The 22,677-nt window shown below is 35.7% G+C and overlaps 1 protein-coding gene across 1 annotated transcript in view; it reads left to right on the top strand.

The window, feature by feature from the left end:
- The window catches only part of AKAP6 (A-kinase anchoring protein 6), a 482,960-nt gene that overhangs the window by 369,670 nt on the left and 90,613 nt on the right, over window positions 1-22,677 (top strand). The window lies entirely within an intron of this gene.

Here is a 22,677-nt window from a genome sequence, read left to right as displayed (position 1 = left end):
GTCAGAGTTTGAACCCAATCTGTTTGGCTTTAATGCAGTCTTTCACATGCTACTTGCCTGCTCACTGTTGCCCCATATCATCTTCTCTACAATCGGAAGAATGCTTGCAAGTGCATTTTCCTCACTTGTACCAGATAGAAAGAACTTCCTATATATTAAATGAAACATCAGCAGAGGAAACATGATGGACTTGGGTTTGCTCTTTAGCCCATCATCAGGCTGTTCTGTGAAAACCCCCAAACTTTCCTAAGCACCTCAGCACCCTGGGAGAATGTTGCCATGTGGAACTTCACAGGAACCTCCTTTATTTGGTGAGATTCAGGAAAGCTAAGGCTGAAAATATTCAAGTTTTTGGAGAGAGAGATGCACTAAAGGCAGCATTACACTAGGAAGATTCAACCTCATGGATCCGGTTATTGCCACAGGGAGTTACTGGGGAAGGGGTCCCCATGGAGAGGTACTCTAGAGGAATACCGTTTGCAGAAAAACCACTTTCCAGTCCTGTCAAGGAAGCAATTTCAGTTCTCAGAAATAAGGGCATTCCCAAGCATATTTTTAATAATGTTGGCATTTGCGAAGCTCATACATTCTTAAACTAGGCACTTCTGTGACACTCTGTACCTAATGAGGCACACTGGGGTAAGCTAAGAGGGAAGCAGTGGTCTTCCTGCTGAACCCTCACTCATTTACATAAGGTACAAAACATAAACATACACACACGTACACACACATGCATGCACACACTCACATACACATTTTCTTTTACTGAAGCCAGGAAAGAGTCAAGCAGGCTAATGCTTCTAGAGATGATTTTAATTTTCTTCTAAACATTTTTAGACCACAGAGCCTTTCTCTAGAAGGACATCTATACACCTTTGTAACTCCCCTGAACATACTATTTTAGCCACTTTCTTAAATCATTGATTCTATATGCTCATTGATATTTGCTTAAAAAAAAATTTGTGATTCGTGATGTTTTCCTTCTCATCTCATTTTATCCATTGAAAACTATAAAGTTTGTGGAAGAGGTCCATGTGTACACATGGTTATGCACACACATTTATGTGTGTTCACACATATAGACACGAAGTATACAAAGTATTAACTCATTTAGTTAAAAAAAATCTTTCATAAGGATTGAATTTAGATGAAACCAGATTTCTTGGGCCAAATATGCTGGTAGTCCCAGGATATTTAAGTCACACATATGGAGATCCCTGGGTGGCTCAGCAGTTTAGTGCCTGCCTTTGGCCTAGGGTGTGATCCTGGGGTCCTGGGATCGAGTCCCATGTCAGGCTCCCTGCATGGAGCCTGTTTCTTCTTCTTCCTGTGTCTCTGCCTCTCTCTCTCTCTCTCTGTGTCTCTCATGAATAAATAAATGAAATCTTTTAAAAAATCACACATATGTAAATAACTACACAAACTTCCTTCATACATGCCAAGTTTCAGTTTGGAGCTAATTTTTATGTTATAAGTCTCGGCATATAGGATTTTGCTACCTTCATTATAATAGTTTTACCCTGTCGATATTCATAGGTGTCTCCCTAAGAGAGCCCTCCTTGAGAATAATTTAGCCATGAGCACTTTGTTATAATTTAATGCATACTTTTTAATAGTGATGATAGATTTGGACTTTTAGACCAAATCTGAAAATGGATAATTAAAATTTTTGTTAGACTCCATACTCCAGGAGGGCAGGGTCCATGTCTGTGTTGTTTATTGCCATATCTCCACTGCCTAGTGTCGTACCTGGCACATAATAGAAACGCAATAAATATATATTGAAAAACATTTTTCAAATAGGTTTATTTAATAATCTACTAATTAAATTCTACTGATCCAACCTATGCTATCAATTCTTTACTTTTGCAAGAGAACAACCCTATCTTCATGCCATGGTAATTCAGTCTGAAACTTCATGGCTTCCTCTTACACCGTAAATTCAAAAAAAATCAAAAATCTCTCTCCTTTAAAAACTGAAGTGCATTAAGTGCAGTGCTTACTACTCAGAGTACCCAAATTTGGTCAAGTATCAGGGAGAAAGACAGGGAAAAAAAGGGGGGGGGGAGGAAGGGTTGGATAATGATGCCCATGTCCGAGGCAAACAGTACAAAAATGCACAACTAATCACCATAATTCTGTGGCTAGTCTGTAAGCCCTCAAACTGTAATATTGGTTGTTGTATTCTTGATTATGTAGACAGTATAATTACTTATACATATAAGGATATGATGTCCCATGCAAATGTAAAATAGAACAATAGATGCAGGTGAATGAACATGGACGGCCGTTAGAAATGCTAGGAATATCAGCACATTTTTTTCCTTGTACCATAGTTAATGGGAGAGTTTATTAACATATTTATTGTAGTATATTAGAGTTGACATCAGAGGAGTGTGTATGTCTAAAAAAAATAGTTATGGAGGAAGTAAGCAAAACAATAAGAGGTAACCCGAGTCCATCGTGATCAGGGTGGATGGATGGATGGAGTCTAAAAGACTGACTCAACTTTCCAAAGCTACAGCTAGCTAATTCAGAATAAGCAACTTAATAAAAAATTAACTTTTGTGGCTGGGATGTCAGGAGAAATCTAAAATGTAATTCTGAAACTTTCTCCTACTCGTTCATTTAAAAAAAGTTTCTCACTATTCATAGTTTTTAAAAATAATCCTCATATATGGTCCTTTATCTCTTTCACTTAGCCATTAATTGAGAGCTTCATTGGTTTTATGTAATTAATAAAAAGCTAAAAGATGTACCATTTAAATGAGAATTTGATACAGATTTGTGATGAATTCACCATTTGCGAATTCACTATTTGCCCCTATTTATGTCCTTGACATCCATTTGGGTTTTAGTATGTTCCCTTTGAACTTTGTCCTTCCTCCTCTGCTCTCCTCAGCTGAAACATGTTGAGATTTGAAAATATGTGTGAAGTACGTCCCTTTCTCTGTGATTTTTCTCTCTTCTTCCTCAGTCTCTTCTGCCTGCTGATGCTAAAGATCCATTCTGTGAATCGCTGGATTTCTTACAAGCTATGAACAAAAATCCTCATGTTCATTAAAACTTAAGTATAAATGAATCTCTAGAGCTGAGCTAATTGAATTCTTTTTCTACAACATGGGAATATAGCAAAATAACTCAGAGTTGGCTAGCATTTTATAATCCATGTTTTGATGATAGTCTAAGAGGCTCTGTCTGTCCAAGTTTGGGTTAGAAAAAGAAATGAAGTATGGAAACACTGTCAGAAGCCTTTTCTGTTTACAAAAAGATCCAGGGATACCATGAGTAATGCCAGAAATCTCATGTGACAGCCAGCTCTTGTGGGATTTTTTGAGCTCACCAAGTTCAGGAAATAGTTCCAGAAAGCTGATTGGAGTTCAAAGATTTTTTTTAAAAAATTAACTGAAGTGAATAATTGTGTGTTCTGTCCATTGTCCAACACTGCTGCTCAGACCTGTGCTCTGCTGGGGCTGTACATCTCCCCAGGGCTCGGTAATATTGGGCACTCGATAAATACTTTCTGATTTAAATCACCTGCTTAATGAGTGTTTTCTCCTGAATCTTCCAAAGTGAATCTCATAGAGGTTTTGTACAGTTATTTATTTCCACGGGAGGTGAGAATTTTACCTGGAGTTTCAGGACTGCAAGTGACCTCGTAAGGACCTTCATTTCATTTCCTCTCTTTTAAGGATTGTTTTTTATCCATTCCAGATAGGAGAGAATTTGTCCTCCATTAAAGATCTTTCCAGAGGGAATTCCACAGCCTCCCATTAAAATGTTTAACAACTCTCCCTGCCCTGAAAGTCTTCTTATATCTAGTGTAAATCCCTTCTGTTGTTAGGTTTAATTGTCAAATCAGCCAGAATCCATGCTCGGTAATTAAACCCCTTCTTTCTGTTTTCTATATAGTCACATTTCTCAAGCTTTTGCAGGTTTCTTTTCAAGTTAAAAAATCTTTTAAAAGTCCTTTATATCAGTCTTGTCTATACTCTATCTAACTGAAACCACTTTTATCCTCTTTTATAGGAGAAAATATGCTAATATTGAGATGGTACTGGTAAATCCATATAGTTGAGGAGCTTTAACAAGCTCCATGGATTTCTCCATCAGGTTTTTCAACTCTCTCTTATTAACAGTTAATAAAATAGTTCATGGATGGTTTGGAAGAGGAATATGGCCTGTCTGAGATGGTATGACTTACAGCAGGTACCAAAAAAAAAAAGTTTGAAAAGGATATAAAAATGGGCTAAAAAATCTTCTTCCCATTTAGGGACAGAGCTGCTTCTTCTCCCAGTGGATGCGTAATATATTATTTATGTAAGAGTGAGTGAGCATCATGTTTTTGGCTCACATTCCATTTGGAGCATATACAGTATGACAGTTTCTTTGGCTTATTGTTGTATATATGGCTATCTATTTTTAATACATTGCTTTTGTCTTTTTTCATGCTTGCTTACATCTGTTGTTATGAAAACTGACATAAAGTTTTTAAACATAAAAGAAGTGATGGAGAAAGAGATGGTAAGAGACAAACAACATTTTAAAGGAACGCAAGATGGAGAAACAGGAGCAAAGTCTCCATGGGGAGAACCAAAGCAGCCTCTGCAGGATAAATGGGAGGGAGGGTCAGAACAGAATTCTGTGGTCACAGAGGAAAAATGATCATGAGACTGCAGAAAGCATTTTTAAGTTAGAAGGAGCATACTGCATTTTCTACCACACTGTTTAAGCTTTTTAAGCTGCAGTTTTCAACCTGTGAAATGGGCATTAACACCCACTTTGAAAGGTTGTCAGGATTCAATCAGTAATGTATGGAAGGGGCTCAACCTTGTGCTTGGTAAATAGCTCAATATATAATACAGAATCAGGGGTTAGCAAGCTATAGCCTGAAGGTCAAATCCAGCCCATGGCCTGTTTTTTTAAATAAAGTTTTATTGGAACATAGCCAGGCGCATTCATTTATGTATTGTTTGTGGCTGTTTTTGCACTTCAGTAACAGAGTTGAGTAATTTCAACAGTGGCCATATGGCCAGCATGCGTAATATATGTGACTCTTGGCAGAAAAAATTCACCAGTCCCTTGTATAAATAACTATTATGGTGACTCTTTAGTAATATACATTTTTCTACAGACTCGAATTATTTTCCTATTCAATTTTCTATCTGTTGTATTCCAATAATACCTGTTGACTATCATTCTTTTGCCCAAGGTTCAAGTTTTCCTTTTGTAATAACCCAAAGTCGGCCTGTTTTCCTTGCTCTTTAACATTAAATGGTTAATTGGTTAATTTCACCACCAGGTGGCCTCCTATACTCTATTGTGCTAGTGGGACCCAAAGGAAAGCAGAAAATGGATCTAAAATGAGTCTTTCAATTTTGGCTGTGATTCTCCTCTTATTAGCACTTTTCTGGTGGCTCTGCTGCTCTGAAATCACTCTATATTTTATATTTGGTCCTGAAACATAAATTCACACTGACCTTTTTAGAAAATGAATTCTAAATCAGAGTTAGAAACAGTTAAAGCAGTAAAAACAAAATAAAAATATTTAAATGCATACTCACACCTACATCAAAGTGATTTTTTAAAAAAGAAGTTTAGCTATCACATAAAAGGTTTACCATGACACAATATTGTTCTCAGATGTGTACTGGCAGGATTAACTAATCTTGAGGCTTCCACAAGAAAGACAAAGGCCACTGCCACTCAGATCTCCATATGTTAATTTCCCTTGAAGAACATAGGTGGACTTCAGTACCTCAGTTTCTTTATCTTATTTTATTCTCTAGATTCTCTATTTGAATTTTCTTTTATATTATTTTTGAGCTTTGCTGAAGACCATTGTTTGGCAAGGAAGATTAGAAAGCTGTGTGATGAAGTGCTGGAGAAGGAGGCTGGATTCTCCTTGGGCAATGACTCTTATCCTCTCAGATTTCATTTTCTTCATCTGTAAAGCTAGGGGGATGGACCAGGTGGCTTTAAGGTCCGTTCCAACTTCAATATTCTCTGACTGGTGAAAAATCAAAGATTATCCCAAGGAGTAATTGACTTGACTATTAACAACCTGGCAAAACCAGAATTTTAGTAACTCAATTTCAAAGGCTAAGGAAACAAACTCATGAGTAAATATAATTTTTTTGGCAAATTACCGTTAAAAAGCATATAGTTGTTAAATGCCACCTTGTTTTTAGTTCATTTCAGGTGGTAATCATAAATGCACATTTTATAAGCCCTCTTAGGCTTTTTTCTTTACATTTTATTTTTATTCAGTGGTGGATAACTAGTTGGATTCTAGAACAGTGTCTTGCTAAATCTGTCATGGAAGTTTAGCTTTCTCTTTGACGTCTTATTTTCTACACATTTCAATTTTCCTAACTTTTTGGGGGGGGCAGAATGATCAAGTCCTCCTCAAATTTCTTTGCAGCATAGAACAGATATATTCACTTATATTTCCATTGAAAATGCATCATTCTATATGAAGGTAACCTGTTCTTACCTTCTGGTTAAATAGCTATATGCACATCACTGGTTTGTATTTGAATTGTCACATTGGATGTCATGGCAAACACTGATGAAGGCATTTAGCTGTCTATGAGGAAAGGACCAGAATTGTCCCTAGGGCATTTTGGTAAAGAACAGGCTCACGTTTGAATTCAGAGTTACCCTGAGAGACCTAGTGACAGGCAATTTCTCTAATTCCAAATTCCCTACTGAGGCTGCTTCTCTGGAGAGCTATCCGGTTAAAGGCAGATTCATACTTGCTTGGGAAAAAAATTGTTTACAACTTTTTCCCACTTTGCAAACTGCACTAATTAGTATCAAGCTCAACTAATAATTTATGAAATTTGCATTGCCTTCTATTTGCCTAAGCACAAACATTTCTTCTTTTTTTAATATGTATTTTTAAATATATATTCATGTGTGTCATGTTCATGTCTAATACATATAAGGAATTAACAGTCTTATAATTTCACCTTTACTTTAAAAGTAAGGAAAAGTAAGAAATGATGCTGTCTGGTATGAGTGACTATGAAGATGAAGTGGCTAAGCATCTGTTAGGGATTATTCTATGCTCTGAAAACTGACATAAAAGGAAGGGTATCATTTTCCTCAAGTAATTTATGACCTATTTGGAAAAGCAAAACAAACAAAAAAGAAATAATAGCAAAGATAGCAAATATGAGTGGTATAAAAGAAGAGTAAGCGTTGGTCCTCTTAGAATGTCTTCATAAGAAGAAATATTTGAACTGAGCCTTTCTGGATAGAATTTAAGTGGAATGGAGTTAGGTACATTGTAGAACAATGTAACACGGAGGAAGAAACCTTCAGATCTAGGAGTTAGTTTGACACATGACTAGGACTTTACCCAAATCAGGAAGATACACTGGGGAAGAGGAGCAAACCAGTGGCACATAATAATGGCTTTCAACCGTGTGGTCAAAGTCAACAGAAGCCAAGATTGTTTTCTATTGAAACTTGAATCCTAGATTCCATGTTTCATGTAGTGAAGGGAAATTATATACATAAATATACAAACTAATGGCATTAAAGAGATGAGAAAAGTTGTGCCAAAGGTCATATTTTCTTAGCAGGCAACATTTGGATCAAGTTTGAACAAACACTTCTATACAGTGCTTATTATGTAACAGGAGTTGTTCTAGGATCTTTGCGTATATTAACGCCTTCAATCCTCACAGCAAACTTGTGAAAGAAGTATTAATATTATCCCCAGACGAGCAACTAAGGCACATGGAGTTGCACAGCTTTGCACAAAGTTTAAAAAATGGGCAATCTGATTCCAGGCGTATATTTTATTCTCATTTATTTATTTATTTTTGCCAAACTCCTTGAATCTCATTGATTCACAAATTAAAATGCTTGGCATGGGTCCTTTTCTATCACCATGTTTATAGAACCTAGTGATCAAACGGTTATGTGTGTAGGTTTTGAGAAGTAGTATTACTAGGTAATACCAGCATATTCCCTCCTCCCTTCATTAAGGGTAGAGAAAAATAGTAACACTTTGTTGGTATATTTTCTAAAAGATGAAGACTATATATACATAGTTAATATATATGTATTATATATAAACATACTATATATACTATGTATTATATGTAAATATTGTTTACCTCTTCAATGACTCCATTCCAAAGTGACTTACCTATTTTTTTTTCTAATGTGGGCAGTATTACAGTATGTTATGTCTAAGATAATAAAAATGAATGAGAAATATGCAGTCTTGAAATAAGTAACAAACCACATTATCTTATTGTAAGTCACATGTATTAAGAACGAAGACTGTTTTAAAATGGCACATTTTACATAGAGATCTGAAATTTCATACAAGATCTATTTATTTCTTAAAATGTTTGTGGTGAGTATATTATTGTCTTTGTTTTATAGATGTGATAACCAAGAGAATAAGAAATAACTTCCCTCAATAGAGCAAGCTACCAAAGGGAGAAGTAACAGCCGCAGAGAAAATGGTGCCCTGTGAAGGGGCACCTTATTGATGTGCTCAGAGAAAATCTTCAAAATCACAAGTTTTAGTACCTATTTCTTTTTGAGAAGTTATCCATTGTTATGGCATAAGCTTCACTAAGTGGCCACATCCTTGTACTTCTGGGGTTTTTTGTTTCAATCTCCACTTACTGAATTTTTGCAGCCCTTATGCAAATTTTTAAGTCATCAGTATTATATTCTTTCATCTGATAATTTCAAGGGAACCATTCACTGAAAACTTTCTCTCTGGCTGTGATTTCCTTCCTCTTCTGCAACATTATCCATTTTTATGTAGTTTTTATGATTTATTCTCTGTGGACTAGTTATTGTTTCCCCTATCTGGTGAGACCTTTGTAATTTCCCATATTTGCTTATTACTTTCTCTCCATTCATCTGTGTATTTCTTTCATTTTGTTCTCTAAATCTTTACTCCTTCCTTTCTCTTACTTTTATCACTCTTGGGATTGAAAACACACACACACACACACACACACACACACACTGTGTTTCACTTTAATGGAGCTATTCTAATAAACATCCTTGAATGTTTAAGGCAGACTCCCTTACGTAGCTGGGAAAATGCTCAAAAGCAGTTATCATAACCAACATTTGCTCTTTATAGTCTTAGTTTATGCTAATAAATTTTCACCTGTACCCTAGAGCTTCTTTAAACTGTAAGCCATCATTCTTCTGAACAATAGGCATGGCTACCAGTGAGATTCTGTCTGCCTTTTTAGCCTCAACTTCATGCTACTAAAAATTTGTGGAATTTTGAAGGATGAACCTACAGCAAAATGAATCTGGCCATAGAAGTTCCAAGGGTGTTTTGACCACTCCAAAGTCACTTTGAACGGCATTCTTGACCTTCTTTATTTACATTATACATACTGCCAGGGCCTACCAATTTTCTCAGAATTTGGGACTGTATCTAAAGATGGATTTTCAAAAATGACAGCATGACCTAGCAAGCTAAGCTGAAATTCCTCCTGAAAGTTCTGTTTCTGGGTTTTAACGATATATTACTGACCTTGGGCAAGTCACTTAACTTCTATGTATCAATTTCTAATCTATAAGACAGATGTGATATTACTGACTTTCCCCGTGGGCTTGCCATAGGAGAACAAAAAAGAAAACAATCCATTGAAATGATGGTCACACTTTCTGATGCTGGAGCAACAAATAGTACTTAAAGCCTGAAATCTCTAAAATTTATTTTCTTAAGATCTCTTTCTAGTAAATATGGACATGTACCCCAAAGAAACAAACAAAAAATAGGCTAGAACAGAAAGTTTTTAAATCTATAGCAGGTTGGTGTTGGAACTGGATACTGGACCCACCTCTTACATCTGGGTCAAATATTATTGCCACTGGAAAACACTGAATTCCTAAAAGGTATCCTTAAATATTTAAAAGGTTTTTGTCACCTTCCTCTTTTTCTTGATACATTTTATAGAAGCTTTTTTTCTGTTAACCATTCCTGGCCATGGGAAATAATTAACTTTGTTCACAGTTTCTCACTAAAAATTGAGAGTAATGTTTTTGTATTAGATGTTCTGATCACATAGTTTTTCTACTGAACATGAAGTTCAAAGATAAATGGAGGCAATCACATGCTACTCATTTCTGTGTGCTAATACTATACCTGACATATGTTTCAACAGCTGATATAGACTCACTTGGGCTTTTATTTGGGAGAAATTCAAATGAATAAATATTTCCCAAATACCTTCTACATCTAATCCATAATACTAAGAGTTACTGTGGATAAAGGGTGAACAACACATGATCCCTGACCTTCTACATCCGTTGTAAGAATTTATAATCTAATTCTGAAACTACATTCATCCTTATCTGAAGTAAAGGTAGCAGAGTAGCCTCAAAAAAGTGGCCTAAGGCATCAAGTACTTTACAATCCAGGGATTTGGGTGATCACCAAGAAAAACTCCATGGCATTTTGGATCTATTAAGATTAAAGATGTAAAAATCTTTTAAAAAGCCAAAAATACACTACAAAGAAAAAGTCTTGATATCAATACATAGAGGGATGATGGCATTTCCATTGTGTTTTTGGGAGCAAAGAACTCTGGAAATGCTTTGATCGGCTCTGTCTTAAAACCTAAAACATGGTGAGTTCTGGATATGTTTCTCAGGGCTGATGTACATAAGTCCCTGAGGAATGCCTATTTGTGGTAAACCTGAAAAGATAGCTTTTGATAATGACATTATGGAGGATAGTGCTTTCAGCCTTCATTTAGGCCACTGATTACTCTTAGATTTCCAAAGTCCCTGTGTTCTGTACCAATATCTTTTTGATAAACTACAATGGCTACAGTGTTCTACCTCTCATTTTTCTTGTCATCCTCAAAGAGAAAGCATGATATTCTCTTTGAAGAAACATTATCAACAGCATTAACATGAGAAATATATAGTCTCTTCCTTATGAAATTAATTTGGCATTATTTTTGAGGTGCGCAACATCTTGGCAACTGCTTTGGTTTAAAACTCTGTGATTTGGGAAAAGCACGTTTCAGAATGTTTAATTCAGCGATACAAAAGGCACTAATGAAATATGCATGTATGAATTTTATATCATATTAGTTCCCTCTTTCTTGAAATCTGAATAAAAGCCAAACATCTGGATTACGTTTGAAAAGCCTGAATTTCCAATTTTCAGAGAGATTCAATCTATTTTGACATTGCACACTTAGCCTTAACATTTACAGTGTGCTATTAACATTACTTGCAATTGTAAAAAAAAAAAAAAAAAAGTCCAGATTTAAACAAACTTGGTGCCTCCTAATGCTAAAAATATATCTATATTTGAAATGGCTGCTGCTGCACAACTGTATACGTCCATGGTTTAGGCTTCATCAGCATTTCTATTATAAATACTTGTGTTGAACAAGCCTATAATTCAGCTATAGAGATATGGGGTAAGCTTTGATATATAAATTCTCCTATGGTTGTATATTAAAACAACAAACAACAATTTGTGTATTGCTTAGTTTGAAAAACTGTTCATTGATTCAGTGTTTACCAAGGACCTCAAATATTCAAGGTACTCTTCATGATTGGCCAAAAATGGAATAGCCCTCATCCTTTGAGATTTTATATTCTTCAAACATAAGACAAATAATAAGATTTCTGTTTTTATGGATATTTGGATATATTTTGGCAGCTAGACTAAAGGCAAGTGCATATTTATGGTTGTAATTTAGGGAGGTAAATATGGATACCGATGCTTTATCTCATTTCAGTATCATAGTTTACGTAAGATATAAGTGATCAGTCAAGTTTCAAGAGGTAAAGTAAGAAGTTCTATGCTACACAAGAGATCATGGAAGACAGAGAAATGTGACATTGTTTGAAATTTGCACAATAGTAAGCCTTCAGTGAACTTTAATTTACTACACTCAAATTTTTACTGGATTTCTTATAGCATATATTAGGTAAGTCTCATTCTTTTGTGACATGTGGATAATAGCTAAAGTCAGGAATTTCCCTTTTCTCATCTTATTTTGCTTTATTAAAAAATTCATTAGATTATAAAGTAGTACCCGATGAAACAAAAATAGATGTGTTGCAAGGCGTTTTGTTTAGGTCAGAAGATGGAAAGTAGAAGAAATAATACTTTTATATTGGAAACTTTTTTGAAGGAGAAAACTGAGTTTCATTACATTAATTGCTGCTCCTCATGTCTTTTTTCCATCCTACACTGCGTACTCTAACAGATATTACATAATTGCATAACTATTCTTACTATGTGCTGACATGACATTACGACAGCCCTGATATGGTGCATCATAATGAAACCGTAATTAGAACAGTCATGATGTATTATGGCAATGATCCACATCGTCACTGAAGTGCATTGGAATGCACAGAAAACCCATTGAGATGTGCAGATTTTCAACATAATATAGCACAACCATGAAGTTTCATAGCATGGAGGAGAAATTGCCATTATGCCCACACTGCTGGCAGCAAGGGTTATAACACATTTCTTCAATCTGTTAGGGAAAGTTCTGTATTGATGGAAGGAAATATTTGAGAGTGGCATTTGTGAAGTTTATGTCTTTAAAAAAAATCTACAGGAAAGACTTTATTGAAATATAGACTTAGCTGCATAAATTCTATAGAAGTTCCCCCATAAAATATTTACCAAAAAAAAGGACTCAAAAGGTTTCATTTAATGACTCAAATTCAATGAAATCCTTTTCTAAAGTAGGACAGATTGAAGATGATTTGAGGATTTTCCATTTAACCTTGCCTTTTCTTCTCATTCTCAGTGTCCTATCTTGAGCTTTGATTGATAGCTTACATTTTATATGGTTATATCTTTGCTCCCTTGTTGTTCTCCTAGGTTTCTCTACGTGAGAATCATATGTGAGTCTTGTTCCAGTAAGTGGTGGCTTCTCCTTGACTTGGTGTGTTTTGGTCTTAGCATTCCTCTTATACACATAATAATATGATCATTATGGCTGATTTAGAGATGGGGGTGCAGAGAAGTTCCACTTTCTAAAACAGATAGGAACTGTAGACTTTATTTTCTAGACCAGTTCTCATTCAGTTCCTAACTATCTCATAAAATATCCCAACCAGGTACACTTCCGGTCTCTGCTTGAATACCTGTGGTAAGTGGGAACTCCCTGTTGCCCCAGCTTTGTTCCTACTTGTTCTTCAGCCTTTAATCCCATGCCTGACCTCTGAGATCAGATGAAAGAAATTAATATTTTTCTATTGAAAGTCTTCTAAATTTTTCAAGTCTGCTAACATGTCCTTTCCTCTCTTCTGTCATCTTCAACTCTTACTTACCTGTTGGCTGAATATCTTCAGCTCCTTCAATAGCTTGCTCCTTGGCCAAACGTTAAATATTTGGCCTTCCTTGAGTGCTCTCCTACGGACATTTTAGACAGTGTCTAAGCCCCTCTTGGAAAATAGAACCCAACCAGAACCAGGTTTGAGCCTAGTAAATCACAATCAAGCTGTTACTTTTCTTATTTATAACCCTATGTTTATCTCAGTCCAGCCCCAAATCATATTTCCTTTTTTATATTTACCTTCCACTGTCTGTTGACTCATTGAACCTAAAGACAGTTTATGAAGTTTTTGTATTTTTATTTTTTTTTATTGGTGGGAGGTTATTATCTCAGGCTTGACATGTATCATATCTTCTACTTAGATTTAATCTACTATGCTAGCATGTTGTGTTCCCTTTGGAGTATAGTATCATCATAGCTTCAGGTTGCCTATGAATTCAGATCCAGCTCAGGGACATAGTTTGGCCTGCACAGTGTTAAAAAGTTTTAATTCAATGTCTAAAAATTAGGAGATTTCACATGAAAATATATATTTCTGTCTTCTCTTAAACCAGAAACCTGTTCACATAGAGACCATCCTGAAGCCATAATCTCAACAAAGGAACAGTTGAAAGAGCTGAGTAATGGTTGCCTCATTTAGATGGAACTCATGTTCTCCTATCCTCCACAAACCACACTACTTCTTTTTCCCCTTCACTCGGATCGAATGTTAGTAATCATCCAATTTTTGCATTCTTTTTCTTTTAGTAGAGAAAGTAGTTCTCTTCTTCCAAGACACTAGCAATGGTTAGAGTATGAAAGAAGATGACTTAATCTGTGCTCAGCTCAACTTCTTTACATTAGCTGCCAGGTAGTAGGATACTACTTTAGCTAGCTAATACTGGCTCAGAAGAACTGATCCTTAAATATTCAGAAATTTTGCCAGTGGTAGCCACCTTTGATAGTTTGGAATCTGCCATGGGAGGAGTATTTACACCAGGGAAATCAGCAAACACTACAAATCAGGGCTTTTTTTGTCTTTTTTCCTCACGACGGCCATTTTGCTTGTATACCACTACCTTATACATATTTGAATTTCTGATCTTTGAATTGAAATATTTATTATTCTCTATTGGTCATTGAGATTAGTATAATCTGGCAATCCAATCAACATGCCATACACATATTTTACTTCCATGTATCATTAATAAAAATATTGAATAAGACTAGATCACAAAAGAGCACTGTAGTATAAGATATCCACAAAACAGTGATCTTTACATATGTTGTTCAACAGGTTCTCAGGAAAACTCCTTGCTTCTGTGCTTCTAAGTGATTACATCCTTCTGCTCACTTTATGCTTATGAAAACCTAATGGAATCACGAATACCTGATCTAGGAATTCACATCCTTGCTGTAGGGATTTAAGTCATTAGATTTTGGGTGTATGTTCTTAGCAATTTAATTATGTTTAAAATCTGGTTAGTAGTGTAGTAAATAACTGGTATTGCTACAAAATTGCATTGAGAAGGTAATAGGATTGAATTTCTACACAAGTTGACAGTCAATTAAAATTTCCATATATCCAATGAGTTAGCCAGTTCTTGGCCGGGGAGCTAGAACAAATGCCTTCCTCCTAAGCCGATCACATCAAAACAGGCAAAATTTATAATAAAGTCAAATCAAGACTCAATGCATCAACTAAAATGTGAGCGTGGTTTATCAAATACAGATCAAAAGCAAGAGATAGACTAGAGAGCACCCACGATATTTCTTCCTTAAATTCCTCTATTTTTTATTGTCACTGGAGGAAAAATAACACATTAAAACCTCCTTACTGAATTACTGTCCTAAACCAGTAGATCCATGGGGCTTGTTCAGCTAAAAACCACAACAGACTTTGTAATGCAGTGATGTAATCTTGGCTTTGTGTCATTTATATTCAACCTAAAAAAAAAAAAAAAAAAAAAACAATTTTCCTGAATAGACAGGCTGACAACAATATTGTTCGGTGTGGGTTTTTATTTGGATTCTTTCCAAATGGTTCACATGCCTTCACAGTAACACATCATGCTTGCTTACGTTTTTTTTGCCTGAATTCCAAAGTTTGCCCCTTTTACTAGCTTTCTATTTTTCTTTTAAGGTCTCAGTTATGTTTGTAAAACTAACCAGCTCCACCACAAAATTAGGATGTATCTTGCAGAGTGCATTCATTTTACTTTTTGCATATTTTTCCCGAGGTCATGTCAAGGTTAGTTTGAATTCCATCCTACATTAAGACTTCTTTCACAGCTATTTAGCTCGGCAGCCTACTCCCCGCTGGGGTCTGCCCCTTGGGCACGTCAAAGCTTCAGACCTGACAAATCACACACAGATGAAGCTGTACAGTTTTTTAAACAGTTTCATCAGTAACTTTTTTTTTCTTTTTCACTATCCTCCCTCATATTGAGATTTTTTTCCTTCTGAATTACCATTTAAGGAATTTTAAATTCTATTTGAAACATTTTGTTTTCCATCAAAATTGCAAACTAGCAATATCATTTATTTTCTAGTAAATCATACTAATAGCCTTCTAGTCACCAAGACTATACACCAAAAGACCCACAGACCTTTCCTGACTAGTGTAACTGTAATTCCATTGTTAAAATCTATTTGTAGCAGGAAGCTTAGTGTTAGAAAGGTGGTTACATCTACCGGAATCAGGGGAAAAAAAAGTCAACCATAAAAATGCATTGAGTTTATGACATATTACGGGTTGAGCCTAGAAATGTTTCTCAAATGGTTCGTAATATGCTCTTATCAGTATTTTAGCAAAGAGTGAAACTAATGGTGCAACTCCATTTCCTGTTTAATTGATGAAGTTAAAATGCTTGGTTGCTAATGAGTGTATTAGCAAACAATGTCCCCTCTACAGGCTTAAGTAAATCAGGATTTTTTTTTAAAGCAGTGTATAGTCCTTATTTTTATATAACAAGAACAAAAATTGGCTGTCACAAGATTGCTAGATCAACTGAAGAAATGGTGTAATTATCGCTGTATAGTCATTTTGGCAATGTCAAATGACCAGATTTATAGTTTTCTAGTTCTCACACTAGAAAATAGTTATTTTCTTTTACAAACCATAGGCTTTTCATACATTTTGATTCAGGACAAACAATACCTGAAGATCTTAACTGCAGACTAAGCAGAAAAACTTAGAAGTGAGAAGAAAAAATAATATTTGAATGATTCTCCTCTCCTTGGTCCTCTTTTACAGTTAGCTCAGTATAAAAGCACCCAGCGAAGGGGTCTTTAAAGGTTGCTTGGTTGAAACTAATTAAAGACAGGTCTAAATAGAAAAAGAAAAGAAAAGGGGATCAAAGGAATTACATTAGGTGTCAGGATGTTGTTTGGGGACATTTTATTTAGGTTTTTGTAATTCTATTCCAGGAAAAAGCAAAATTCTAAAAATGTTCATTTTTTTTTTTGCCATAATTCCACATTTGCGTTATTTTTGCAATAAGATACGTGTCAACAGGCAAACATCTTGAAGAAATCATTTCGGCATTGGCGCATTAACACATTATGGTGAAAAGAGAGGCTTGTGCTTTTCACGCAGTGCATTTCAGTCTTCAATTAATGTGAAAGCACTACAATGCCTATGCAACTTCTCTTGCCTAGTGGTGTACCATTTATCATTGCAGTTTTACATTGACCTTGACACCCACTTCATTAGAATAAAGATTGTCTACCATTTAGGTTACATTGTTCCTCTGCACAGAGACCCCATGCAAATTTCTGTTCAGATAGAAGAGCTGCGAGGCTGTCAGAGGTCATCTGCATTAAATGATTGCTGCTATTTTCCAACTGCTTCTTTTCATTCTACTCAATTCAGGGTAGGAGGATCAATCAAGTCCTCTGCCTGAAACAGTGGGACTGCTGGGAATATAACTGTTTTGGGTAGTAGTGGATATGCCCTAAACAGTATTAAATATTTAATATAAACTCATTAAAGGCCATGCAAAGGCTTCAGAAAGATAGAAGATTTATATAGAAATCTAAGGGGCTAGAGAACCTTTAAAAAATAAATAGAAGAATAATAATCAATTTTATAATTTTAGATAATGAGATCACAATAGTTCTGAAACTTAGTGAATCTTTTCTGCGGAGACTTCTTTCTTACCCTTGCCATGGGTAGGAAAGGGATGAGACAGGCAGGCTTGGTGTTCTTATGCAGTATTTCAACATGAAATCGGAATGAAAAGTTATTGGTTCTTGGTGTTTTTATTTTTCTTCTATAACAATGAATTCTACTCTGGGTATTTGTTTTCAAAGGCTTGGGTATTTGTTATGTAAAAGAAATGATTGGAAAAATAAGTTGCCAGGTTTCCTACTTAAGTTTTCTGAGTGATATAATTGGAATTAAATTATTAATGGGAGATACTTTAAAAAAGATTGTTTTATGATCTTCTATTAGGGAATTTGCAATTCATTTTAATATTTGTAGTTTGATTTATATTAAAGATAATGCAATCTATGTCCAATTAACAATACATGGCCAATGTAATGTGATTTCCAGATCATGCAAATGGAATAAGCTAGAAGAGGGGGTAAAACTCAATTCTTAACCTCAGATGTAATTTGCTGTGCGAGTTCTGGCAATTTTAAATGACATTGCACTTTTTAATTTTTCCAAAGGCTCAGCAGCAAATTTATCCCAATCAAGAAAGCCTATTATTAATTTACAAGGACAATTGTAGGAGTCTTTATAATTTCTCCGTGCAATTATTCGCCATAAATTGCTAATGATAAAATACAAAGAGTTTGCAAGAAATAACGACTATTATTTGTCTTGGGCTTGAACCTTCTTCAATCTGGAACATCTTCCTGGAGTGTGGGTGATAGTGGCTCCATGTGAAACATCACATGCGTTGTAAAATGCTGGACACTGGTGTTCTGGAAAAGGGGGCAGCACAGGAGCTGCGGCAAAGACGGCACTGGCCTCTAGCAGATTCCTGCACTCGGGGGGCATGTACAGCTGAGCCGTGGACCCTGGACTTTCATATAAAAAGACTCTTTGTTTGCCACTGAATGGCATTAGGCATGGACTTGCTGAGGGGCCACCATGAAGCCTCGCATGAGGAGGGCAAACACTAGCCAGAAAGCACAATACGAGAGTCACAGACAGACACATCTCTGCATTTTGGTGCAAAAATGCATATTTTCATGTATAGTTTTACCAGTAGTTTGGGGTTTTGGTGTATTCCTAGCATGTGCTTCCTTGTAAATAGACTAAAATACATGTTTTATTTTGTTTTTTCCCTCACTGTATTTTCTCTCTCTTTCTGTTGTGAGTTTAAGGGAAAGGGGATTATGCTGGATATTCAGGTGTTTGTGTGTGGTATTACTTTGCACTGGGAAAGATACTCAAACTTGATATTCTAATAACCAGATCATTTTCCTTGCTTTAACCCTTCTTGATATAAAGTCACGTAAAGCCCAGTTAAAATGTGGCATAAGATGTAAATGCTCAGACCCTGAAGACACAGAATTGGACAGCTCTATTCTAATAATCAAGAAAATTCTTTGGTTTAATTCTTATGTTTCTTGTAGCCAAAACTTCACCCTCTGCTCAGCAATGTCTGGTCTCTTTTCAGCATAACCAACAGAAGCACCATACAAAAGTCTTACAATGGATGTCTTAATCTCTCTGTGTGCTTTTAGAGCATTATTTTGAATTCCATCATGCTGCCTTTTTTCTTTCCTCTTCTGAAGTTTTATTACAACAGCAGAATTCCCAGGGAGCTTTGGGGCAAGGTTCACATAATATAGCCCTGAAGATTTGCTTAGGTGGAATCCATCCCCCAATCCTGGCCATCTTTTGATGATCTTTCTATTTCAAAAAGATTCACTGGGTAGTCTTATAGCATTAGCTGTATGTAGTTTATTTTCTATTTTTTTTATTTACTAGACAGTGAGCATCTACAACCCTTTCATGATGCTTTCTTTCTCTGACCTCACAGTGACAAGGCATCTTGTTCTTTAACATTGAGGGAGGCAGAAAAATGCTTGAGTTGCTCAATGTGTGCCTTCTATACCAGTTTCAAAATGGCTTATTCTTCTGGTTTCCATGGTGACAATTAACACTGTTTCAAGGCATTGTTCCAGTCTCCATTTGGGCAGAATTTTTGGTGTGATTTTTAACAAAAAAAAAAAAAAAAAAAAAAGATTTTAGGAGGGAAAGAGCCTTTAGCATAACTGTCAAAAAAGTTATCTCAATCAAGTCTTTATGCATTTCTAATTATATTTACTTTCAGAAATCCATGTTTTACTGGGTTTGTTTTATAATTCGATTTTAGCATTTGTGTTTTTAAAAAGCAAGCAATAAGAATTTCTAAAAACTTCTTTAATTTTTAGTTAAAAATAGCAAGCTAGTGTTTGTGGTTATTTTTAGCTTTGTTTTTAAAGTTTCCTTATATACCTCCCGGTACACATGGGAGTGGCATTTTGGATAGGAGTAGCCTGTGTCTTTGATTTAGATCATTCACGTATCTATTAGGAGGCTTCATTAGTCAAAATTGAATTGGCCAGGCAAATACACTTAATAATGTAAATATGCCCTTTCAATAGAGTATATTTTATTTTCGACTAGACAGAGAGGCCCACAGCAGGTGCTGTGGGGAAATTAAATACTGGATGCTTATTTACCTTAGCACTCAAGGAAAGCCATCTGACTTTAACTTTGTTAATCTCATTTTTGGCTATTGAAGAGTAGTCCCTATCATAATATCCCCAGACTATAGGACACAATGGGGCAGTCTCTGCTCACTTGCTGCTGTGGGTGAAATGAATATGAAGATTAAATTATCTTTTCTCCACAGGAGAAAGTAGCCCTACTTGATAGGATGACTGAGAACTGATGGAGCTGGCAGTGGATTCTCCCCATCTAAGGCTTCTTTGCCAAAAAGATGTTGAAAGAGAAAAGAGCAAAATGTCTTGGGTATCAGCAAAAACAACCCTCTACACATATATACAACTTGAGGTCCTAAGTCATATCAGATTCAACCTTCAGAGGGCCTCAAAACTTAAAGTCAATATCTGTGCCTTAAATTACATGAGATTCTGGTACCCCTTGTGCATATACTGATACACCTAATGATTAGCTAGATTCTCCTAGCTTTTATAGTTTGAAAGCATTGTCCATCAATCACATCTTTGATCAAGCTATTATACAGTAGGTTACATATGGTGAGACAGGGTGCATACGTAAAGACAAGTTTTTTAATGTAATAACCTTTTATAATAGCCGTTGCAGTGACTACTTGTACCACATTTCCTAGAGAAAATTATTTTACTATGTCTAAAATTAAATTAATTGCTTTTTATATTTTTTTATTATTACCAGACTATCATTTTTATGAGACAAATCTAGACTGTCCTCTGTCTTGACTGATCTGCTGTGTGGGAGCCCTTAAAAGTTGGGGTAAAGAGAGGGATGAGCTTGTCATAAGTGAAGTGATAACTGGTTGAGACTGCTCCCAGGTGGCACAGTCAGAGGACTCCTTCTATCAGTGCACGTGGCATAAGCAAAAGATTTAAATAGGATTCTTCTGCCTCCCTGAAATGCTGGTTTCCCCAATATTATGTCAAAGAAGTCTTACCAAATTAATTATGTAAATCTTTGTCAGCAGCATCATCTTTAGATGGGAATCTGATTACCTAAAGCAGATTGCCCTCTCCTCAATCATCACTCTGATAAATAAAACACTATCTAGGTTTCTAGAATACTTGTTGAGTATTTTGTCCAGAAAACTCGAGTGGCCAGTGTTTTTTAAGTATTGGAGTAACATGGTCTTGGTAATTGCCTGCCATCAGAAAATGCAATCAGAATCTCCCACGTGTCACAGGTCAAATTCTGGAAGAGTTCTGAAACAACCCTTCATTTTTTTTATTATGCATATTCATGTAATTTTGGATACTTTTACACTCTGATCAACATTCATTAATACTATGAAATGCTTTAAATCATCTCATTTAAAACATTTTGTTCTGTGATCCACAAATGACTAACATTTGCAGAAGTTTACATAATACAAATGATGTGCGTGTTTAGTGTAAATGAAAGATTAAAATATGAAACAAAGTATGCAAACATATACACATAAATGCTGAGTATCTATTACCCAAAACAAGGATTTCATACCTTCTTTTCCTATAAGCTACTTCCAATTGTATTTTAGTTTGGGATCTTATCTAATACCGTGTTTTCAGGGTGAATAACATGCTTGGGCATGTTTTGGACTTCCTTTTTTTTTTAAATTTTTATTTATTTATGATAGTCACACAGAGAGAGAGAGAGGCGCAGAGACATAGGCAGAGGGAGAAGCAGGCTCCATGCACCGGGAGCCCGATGTGGGACTCGATCCTGGGTCTCCAGGATCGCGCCCTGGGCCAAAGGCAGGCGCCAAACCGCTGCGCCACCCAGGGATCCCTGTTTTGGACTTCCTGATTTGCTACTTTGCCCAGACAAAAGCTTTTCTCTTTGGATCTGATAAGGCGACCCTGTTAGCTCAGTTAGAGCAATAGAGCAATACTACCAAGGGCCTCAGTGGCCCAGCTTACGTGCCTCAAAGGAAAAAATTGGAGGATTGCCATTACGTTTTGGAAATGTGCTAAAGTTGTAAATATGGATAATGTTTTAACCAGAATCTAGTTTTCTACTCAGAGGTGTTTTTGTGTGTAGTACATTTTAAAAATATAGTCATTTATAGCTATTTGTAATTTAAAACTTTCTAACTATGAAGTTATCCAAATAGAGTTATTTGAAGAGAATCACTATAGAAACTGCCACTATAGAAATCACTATAGAAACATTATTAAATGGCACTTAGGTTATCTCTAGCAAAGCATCTCTTAGCAGAGACTCACTTGGCAGTTTATTAGAATATAACGTGTATTGGGGGAGAGGTATCTGTAGTCAATTGTGATGTTGGGGGACATTTTGTGGTAATCATTAAAGAGGCATAGATTTGTAAACATTTCCAAAGCACTGATTTGCTCTTTTTTTTTTCTCTCTCTATATGTACCTCTTCTCAGGCACACACAGTTTTTAAGTAAAAGAAAAATGGGGAGAAAAAGTGTTAACTGAGAATTCAGGAGACTTACAGGCTAAGGAGGAAGGTCACACAATCTTTAGGGATCATTTTATTTGTACCTGTACCACCAGTTTTTTGTGGGGCAAGATGAGAGATGGGCAGCACTCCGGAGTCACATGTTAGCTGAAATGAACTGTAATATTAAATCTCTCTGGACCAGGTATTTTCCTGTTTGGAATATCTTAAAACAAAGATCATTTGTGTGTGTAAACTTTACTTTAAAAATGACATAAATTTTA

Source organism: Nyctereutes procyonoides, unplaced genomic scaffold, assembly GCF_905146905.1.
Source record: "Nyctereutes procyonoides isolate TBG_1078 unplaced genomic scaffold, NYPRO_anot_genome, whole genome shotgun sequence".
Lineage (NCBI taxonomy): Eukaryota > Metazoa > Chordata > Mammalia > Carnivora > Canidae > Nyctereutes > Nyctereutes procyonoides.
The sequence above is the reverse complement of the archived record's forward strand: the minus strand, read 5'-3'. Positions and strand labels throughout refer to the sequence as shown.